This window comes from Cornus florida, unplaced genomic scaffold (genome assembly GCF_030987335.1).
Source record: "Cornus florida cultivar Cherokee Brave unplaced genomic scaffold, ASM3098733v1 CherokeeBrave_3.0.0_Hap2_Chr03, whole genome shotgun sequence".
NCBI lineage: Eukaryota > Viridiplantae > Streptophyta > Magnoliopsida > Cornales > Cornaceae > Cornus > Cornus florida.
In genome coordinates this window covers 52,686,882-52,695,997 of record NW_026775573.1, presented here as the reverse complement: position 1 = coordinate 52,695,997, position 9,116 = coordinate 52,686,882, and the positions used below count along the sequence as shown (strand labels likewise).

At 33.2% G+C, this 9,116-nt stretch overlaps 1 pseudogene; it reads left to right on the top strand.

Moving 5' to 3' along the window:
• Nucleotides 1-3,608: 3,608 nt before the first annotated feature.
• On the top strand, nucleotides 3,609-7,336 carry LOC132298796 (large ribosomal subunit protein mL43-like; annotated as a pseudogene).
• The last annotated feature ends 1,780 nt before the right edge of the window (nucleotides 7,337-9,116 follow it).

Here is a 9,116-nt window from a genome sequence, read left to right as displayed (position 1 = left end):
ATATATATATAAAAGAATTTTCAAAAGAGAGCGCTATAACGTTCCGTTTTCACACGTTGACAGAAGATGGGGAGCACCCTAAAATTTTTATTTAGGGATAGAGTAGTCAATAAAAAATTATTTTTAAGCCTAACCACTTATTGTGTTGTACAATAAGCAATAAACAATATTCCCCTCACTTAAAAATTTGGTCTCTTTGAAGTGTTATTTTCCGTCTTAAGTGATATCCTAAAATTTTATCACAATTATTTTTTAGAATCACTTACCGTATTTTACATTCAGTGAATTAGGGAATCTAACAACCCCTCCTCTGTTTTACTTACGAGGATACTGACTTATTTTACCATAAAATCTGACACTCTTATGTCATGTTCAAATTTATCTAAAACCCAATAAGCTCTTCGAAAACTTGAAAAATTATTTTGTCTATAAATATATATATATATATATATATATATATATATATATATATATATATATATATTTAGCACATTAGGTCAAATTAAAATTAATAGGGGAGGTCGTTGTTATATTTGAAACCAGATATCTTTGTTATTTAAACAATTTATAAAGGAAGTAAGTGTAATTATATTAAGCTTTGTAACTTTTTAAATTTGAAGAATAATTTATGAGTTTTAAAAACTTGCTGCTTTTTCTTGAACATTATTTTTTAAGAGATAAACAATTTATTTTATTTATAAAATAAATAAATAAATAAATAAAACCAATGAAGGACCGGTGGAGAACACTTTTGCACCATCAAAGGCTAGTTGTATGGGATGCTAATATTGCACCCCTTGAGATATTCGCACAAAGTTTTATGGTATTTATGCGCTTGCTGGAGTAAAATGCTCTAGGATTATTGCTCCATTAAAAAGTTGGAATTTCTAGCTTCCACACCCCTCTAACCTGTCATACTTTATATGCCTTAGGTCATATTATCATATTCATCATGCGATATCTACGTGCTTTAGGTCATATTATCATGTTCATTATGCAATATCTATGTTCAAGAATGTTTCTATTTTCATATGAATGGTGTGATTTTATCTTTTAAATGCATTACATAATTTCATATTTTCATAAATACTTACCCTTATAATCAAAATGGGGATTTTAGATTTTTTTTCCACCTTGTTGGTAGGATTTTAGATGTTATATCGAATGATAGATTACGTTTTTAAATTTAAATACTACCATATATTTGAGATAAGATATTGGAGTAAACTGATTTATGTTAATTAGAAGAATTTGAACTTTCACAATTAAAAAATGACAAAAAAAAAAATTACAAGATATCAACCGTATCTAGCTTTTCTTTTAAAGCTAAAAAGGATATCAGATTTTATATTTCCATATTAATTTTTTATTTGGTTCAGAATTTATGTATTTATTTAATATACAACTATATTTAATCAAATTAATTTAATAAAACTTAACAAAGAATATTTCAATTAGTTTTATGTTTACAGTTGGCACTGAATCAAATCTAATAAAACATTACGTTTTTGCCCCTAAAATAAAAGTCATTTTTTGATTGGGAGATAAGTTTGTTATTGTTGGCGATGAAACCTGAATATTCTTTTTTTTCTTTTCTAAATGATGAAAAAAAACATATTAATAAAATTATGAAGTACAAGTACCATAAAGGGCATACCCTCACCAAACTCGGTAGGATATGGTATCCTACCGTAAAACACCAGAAAAAACAAGGGCTGAATATATTAAAGGGTTAAATGCAAAAAAACCGCTGAACTATTGGCTAATTAGCGACAAACTCCTCTTAATTACAAAAATTACAAAAAACCTCCTGAATTATACATTTTTGTTACAAATGACTCCATCCAGCGACGGCACCGGTTGAAACTCGCCGTTAAAATGCCACGTGAGCACAATATATGATTTAATGACCATAATGCCCTTTAGAACTATGAAATGACTCTATTACCCCTTATTACGCCATTACACCAAAATATAGCCCAAACACTACCTTAACTTACTGTTGCAACCAAATACATCCCTTTTCTCTTCTGTCTATATACATATATACGTATATATATTTACAAACACTATTCATCTTCTTGTTCGCGTTTTTCTGGTACACCTAAACAACTTTACTGATACGCCCAGTGTGAATTATAGTTGGTGTGATGCTCTCCACCTCGTCACCACGGTATTGTTTATTGCTTATTTCCTATGATGGTAGGTATTATGTACTTAGAAACTGTATTTAAACTCCCCTAAATGTTGATTATGTTTGTATACATAAATTGAAATTTTAGTAATTAGTTTGATTGGGTTGTTGCTGATTTACAAAAAAAAAAAAAAAAACTGAAATTCTATTTTGAACTTACCTCATATGTGAGGCTGTTTTGTTGTAAGGATTATAGTTGATGGTGTTGCTCAAAAACTGAGTTTTGTAGCTTCCTTAATGGTACATAGTAGGTGCTTAGAAACTAAAATATAAGCTTTCTAAATGCCGATTGTGTTGTGTGTATAAAAACAGTAAATTTAGTAATTTTCATATTCAGAGGGGTGGTTTTAGATCAGAGGATGTGCGACCTATCAGAGATGAGTTGTAGCCCAACTGTACAAGATCTGAAAATGAAATGGGCCTCTGATTGTTGGATTATGGGCTGGCCCAATGACTTTGTAACAGGCTCATGTCATCCCTAGGGCTTTAAAAATCAGATTGTCATTATAACAAGAACTTTTTTTTTTTCGGAAGGTATTATAACAAGAACTTTGACAAGCAGAAGTACTGAGTATAGGGTAAAGCCAAGTTACTTCTTGAAAATTAAAATACTTACAAAAAGCATGCTTTTGAGTGAATTGCATGGTGTTGGAACGGGCTTGCGATGAACTACCTCACAGTCTGGTTTCCTATACACGCTCCCACACGCGCCAGATCTACTCTCAGCATGTGTTGGCTGCTTCTCTCAATTATTGTGAGCCGCGAAGCACTAGATCAGTTCCTTTGTTGACTAGACCAGATCAACGGAGCGGATGCATACTCGCGCCAACTCTCCAACGCCCGCGATGCACCGAATCATTCTATCATCCATTATCTTCATCCACGGCCCAGGTCGGCGATGAACTACCTCACAGTCTGCTTCCACTGGTAGATTCTTAAATAGGATTAGTAAATTGGTCAAAAGAAGAGATAGGGTACTGAGTGGTGAATTGTTCAAAAATAAATTGGTAATTTTTTTTTATTAATTACCCAAAAAGGATTTTCTATGCCTTAATCAATTAATTGTCTAAAGAAACATTGTTAGTATTGAATTAAACAACAGTTGATTTTTGTTGATATAAAATGATTTAACCCACCGCATTGAGAAATCCTGAATCTGCCCTTGCTAATAACAGTGTGTGTATAATAGAAAAGGTAAATGATGATGATGATGAAAATATTTATCAAATCGAAAATGTCCACTTGAATTAGATTGGCTACAACAACTTTGTTTGAAAATTTAAAAAAAAAAAAAATACTTTGTTTGAAAATGAGAAATATATAGACACTGTGCATCTTTGTCATTGTTGTTTGATGTCTGATGGTCTTCTGGCAGCTATCGTATCAGCATGTAAATGTTTTTTGTTTTTTTGTTATGCTCATTATGGGAATAACTTCAGATGTTCAACTCATTAGAAGCTTGCTTTATATGTATATTTTTTAATAATAGCTGAAATATGCTATTCCTTCTGTTATCTCTCAATGTCTTTGTTCACTTTTACAGATTTTGTTTCCCAGATGGCACACAGAGGAGTTTGGCAACTACAAAAGCTAATTGTGTGCTACTGTGATTGGGGAGAAAGTAGCAGGGGTATCAGGTGTGCCTTCTTTGTAAATCATGATAAATATTCTTTTAGCAATCATAAAAATGCTTCAATTAATCGAATAAATGATAGAAAGATCACAATTTTGTTGTACCTTGCATTGCATTATCATATACAAAATTGACATTATTGGAATCATTTATTTGCATCTTATTGCATTGCGAATCTTGAAACGGGCTCTTGTTCAAAGGTTACGATTTCTTTCCTGAACAAATGTTATCTATCAATTTTGTGTTGTAGATGGCTAATTGAAGTACGTTTAGCTTTTCACCAATCACTCAGCACGAAATTGTGAAGACAGATCCATGGCCAGTTCATTTATCTTTCCCTGTGAAACTGAAATTTTTTTGTTTTTTTTTTTTTTTTTCCAAATAGTAAATTGCAAATTATTTGGAAACGAGCATATTTAAGGAACCATTGAAAGGATACTACAAGAAGAAGGGTCGTTATATTCTTTTGCAATCAGTGAATATGAGATCTGCTGCTTTGAAATTCTTCTCCGTGTGTGTGAATGCCTCATATTATTGTACATTTTCTTTTTAATCTCCTCTCTTCTTCTGTCTCTCCTTCTCATTATAATTGTATGTGTTCTCTTAATTTGGGTACATTAAACACTGCTGTGGTTTTGAATTAAACCACCTCTAAACAATCAAAACAACCCCTATAGACTTTTATATAGTTTATACCAAAACCTAATCCTAGTGGTTCATTGAAATGCTTGAATTTGGGAACACTGTGCATCAGAATGTTCAGTTTCTTGTGGATCCATTTTTGGCTTTTTCTTTCCCCTCCAGAGTCACAAGTGTTATCCTATAAACCTTCTTATTTTAATATGTTCATTCATTGTACAGAAAATAAATCAGAATCATGTAATCACTCTCTAATTTTGGCCTTTATTTGTTATTCGGACAATCTGTCGCATTTTATTGAAGTTTTTGGTCACCCAATTGGTGCTTGTGCTATTTATGCTTACTAGTGATGTTTTGTGTTTGAATTGGTTATGCTTACTCGTGATATTTTGTGTTTGAATTGGTTATGCTTACTCGTGATATTTTGTGTTTACAGTATTCTTCGGTATGGCAATTTACTATATATAATATCATGATGAGCTATTTTAGATATTTTTTTTTTCCATGCCTCTGGGATTTTACAGCTAGTCAGAATTTATATTTCTGTGCTGGTCATTAAATCTGAAAATTTAGTTATCCGGTGGTGCTCTTCGATAATGTTGTAGGGCATTTATGGAATCTCATTTGCCGGTCATTAAAGAGAGTAATCCTCAGCTGGAGGTGGTCACGGAGCTCATTCGTGGTCAGCATCCACATTTAAAAGGCTCTTACAGTAAGACCTCTTCTCTCTCTCACACACACACACTATATATATATGTTAAAGAAAAGATCTCTTGCAGGAAGGTTGGCTAGAGATTTCTTGTAAAAACACTAGCCCTGCTCAGTTCATAATGAGAATATTTTCATCTTTTTTGATTCCAGGCGTTATTCTCATTATGCATATTAAGGAGGAGAAGTATGAGATGAAAATCTCACGTGGCGGTTCTGGAACGGAGATTCTTTGAATCGAATGACGACCGTAACGGATGTCAGCACAATTCGAAGGAAATTATGCGAAAGCTTTACAAAATTATTATGAAGCCACGCGACTAGAAATTGATCCCTATGATTGAAGTTATATACTAGGCCTTATCCACACAAGTAATGGAGAACATACGAAAGCGTTGGAATATTATTTTCGAGCACTAGAACGAAATCCATTCTATATATATATATGTATCGCTCTATATGTGTGTGTTTATGCTTTGTGCAAGGTCCTTTTTTCTTAAGACAATGATATGGCCATAGCATAATAATAATATCGCGTTATGATAATTGAACTTTTTTGATTGATTGGCTTATAGATGACTGATTTCAGGTCATCCGAGTGTACAGACTACTTGAGAGATGCCCAGCTCCATGATTAACAATGTTGGAGAAGCAATGCATATAAGGCAACGTGATTTAAATTTGATTTGTACCGGGCAACTGATTAAATTATTTGCTTCTTCTTAACAAAATGATTTGCAACCAATGGAAATGTTTGAACAGAAGCCCATTTAATTTGGTATTCTCAATTCTTGTTGTTGGGAGGGCCTAAGCCCAAGCTTATGGGAACAATTCACGGAGTTCTATTTATCAAATTTGTATCCATGCATCTGGTGATCTACCGCCTACCCCAATGAATCCATATTCTTATTTGTCACGTGACATACCATCATAGAGCTAAGTTGCAGTTAGAATTTCTGGCATAAGATTTAAGGAGTCTGGGGAAACAATTTTTTTTTTTTTTTAAAATTAGAAAGTTTAAGATAATTTTTAGGAAAACGCACAGAACGTGCAGGGAACACTTGGGACTGCTCTTTGGGGTCAGTTAGGTATTAGTTTATTTGTTGTTTAATGTACTTAAAAGTTCCAGCCTGTTTTGTTTGCCTTAGTTTTTCATGCTCTCTCTTCTTATGGATATGGCCTCCACGTTTTGAAGTTCTTGTTTGTTAATCTACGGTCAATACTTCAGCCAGGGACGGAGCCAATGAAGGTCCAGGGGGGGCACGTGCCCCCCTGAGTTGGTCAACAACCTATAATATATGTGGTAATTTTTTAAAAAAATTCCATATTATGAAAAAATTTATATAGTGCCCCCCTCAAATTTTTAGTTCCTAAAATTATATTTTTATTTTTTCTTTATTTTTTCTTTTATTCTTCGCATTTATTAAATTTCCTTAGTAGAAAAAGTCAAATTTTTTCTTCCTCAATTGAAACTTTTCAACTATTTCCTTTTAAAGTTTTCTCATTTTTCTTTCCTTTTATATTTTAATAATTTTTTTCTTCTTTGTCTTTTGAATTTTATAGTTGTTATATATATATATATATACATACACACTCCGTATTATTATTTTTTTTGACAGCTTGCCCCCCTTACTTGAAATCCTGGCTCCGTCACTGACTTCAGGAACTATTTTTTGTCATTGTGGATCATAAACACTAAGTCATTTTAAACATTCTAGAATCATTTTGTGTGTGGTGTATACATTTGGAATGGCTGCATGCTGGTGACTAATTGTCTCTGGTTTAAACTGTGTTTTCTTTTGTTTAAAATACAGGATTTTAACCGTGTTTCCTTTTGTTTAAAATACAGGAAACAAGAACGAGCGGGTTATATAATTTTACATGCAACCAGGTTAAGGAATGCAATGGGAAGGAAGGTGGTGAAGCTGAAGACAAGACATGTAACCAATCACCCTAGTGTGCAAGGTACATGGACAACTGACTTGAAGTTTTGAGATGCTAGAAAATCTCCATTGGAGCTTCATTTGGTTGCTCTTGAAGAATTTGTTACACCAAGCTGGCTTGTCCTAGCCTGCGGTTTGTTTCATGCAATGGGTTTTAATGGCTTGATCTATAATGAAACTGTACATTTTGAATACACTGAATAATTTTGTTAATTAATTTAATTATTTCGGCCTCCAATGTTTCTTGTTGGTTTTGATTTTCCCTGTTACTACGAACTTAACAAACGTGGGAATGATTGGTGGAAGGAAAATGATTTTTAGTGGATCAGCTAAAGTGGTTGGCCCACAATTTTTGATTGGAGTAATGCTCTTAAGAGCTCCCTCTCATGGAAGAGTCACATGCTCCCCTTTTTTTATTTTTTATTTTAGATATATTAAATAATTTATTTGACTTTTCATAAATTTGAAAAACTGTATTACTCAATTATGGTTAAATATGAAGAGCGCATTGCTCTTCTTACGAGAATGACATCTTAATGGTATTACTCTATAGTTGTAAGTTAGGTGTGCGTAATGAAGGTGTTAGTAAATGCAATTATTTACACGCTATGCTAATTTTGGATGGCATTTTCTCCACTAAAGAAAAATGCTAGAATTAATTGCTATTTCTTTCTCAAAACGGTTTTTGTCCAAGTTTGGGCATGTTTGAACAAGGATCTAGATCCTCGTGCTAAAGAGAATTAGATGGCAATGTGTGAAAAAGATCCTTGCCTCAGTTGTGCATTGCATAACATTTTCTTTGTTTTGGTTAGGGTTCACTGAGAACATCATTCCTACTGGCGAGTTTAAAAAGGGTGATTCATTGTCACCCCTCTATGTGCCGAAGTGCTGGTCAACAAGACATGCAGATTAATTTGAAATTGGTCTCATGAACTGGCATTATATCTATTTGAAGCACGTAATTTGTTGAAAATGATTCAACAAAATCAAGCAAAACAAAGACATTTTTCCAGCAATTCCCCTAAGAGTAGTAGCCATAAACATCCAAGTCAGAATATAATACCACCACAAGCTAATAATGTTACACATTTTCTAAAACATCCTTCATCCCTTTTATGAACAACTTTCAGTTAAAATGAACAAAAAGAAACGAAATGGCTTAGACAAATCTTTTTTGTCGATAACCTTAAACCAATCAATCGAATATTACCTCAAGTGAAAACCTCCTATATATTTGTATCCAATCACATCAAAATTTTATAAAGAAAAAAAGGCCACCAACACCCCCCCCCCCAAAAAAAAATAATAATAATAATAAAAAAGAGAGACAAATTCCGGTTGGATAAACAGTAGTACGTTAAGAACCGATCAAGAATGCATGTTGTAGTAAAATCCAAGCCCAGTGCCTCGAGATAACAAGGTAAGGAATCCTGGTTGATCACTTATGATGCAGTGAAGAGCCATTTCAGAGCAATCATGTAGGAGTGGTAGCTCAGCAGCATTTCTCTAGATTAATGCAACCCATACGTATCAAAAAAAAAAAAAAAAGGCGACACATGGAAATCAGTTAGCAATAGAGCTAGCAACAGGAACATGAAAATTATATACATAAAAATTAACAGGTCAATACAGTACTTACTGCTTGGGACTTCCTCCAAAAAGCTGTCATTGGAAATATACTAAAAATCGCCAGAATGACACTAAAGAAACATAACCACCCCCCCAAACCAACTCGTGGTCTGGGTTCTTCAACCTTTAATGAGTCCATAGACTTCAGAGGTTCTGCAATTTCACCAAACTTATCTGGTGGCTCTGGTTTCCATTCAGCCTGTGTGAATATTTAACAGAAACAATCAAGGAACTTTATAAAGCATGCTGATTCAGGGTCTAATTAGGAAAATAATCTAAAACTCACTGACCTGATACAACTTGTCAAACCTTTTCTTGAAGTACAATGATCCATTGTGGTGAAAAATTTTAATCCTTCAATAAGACGAAA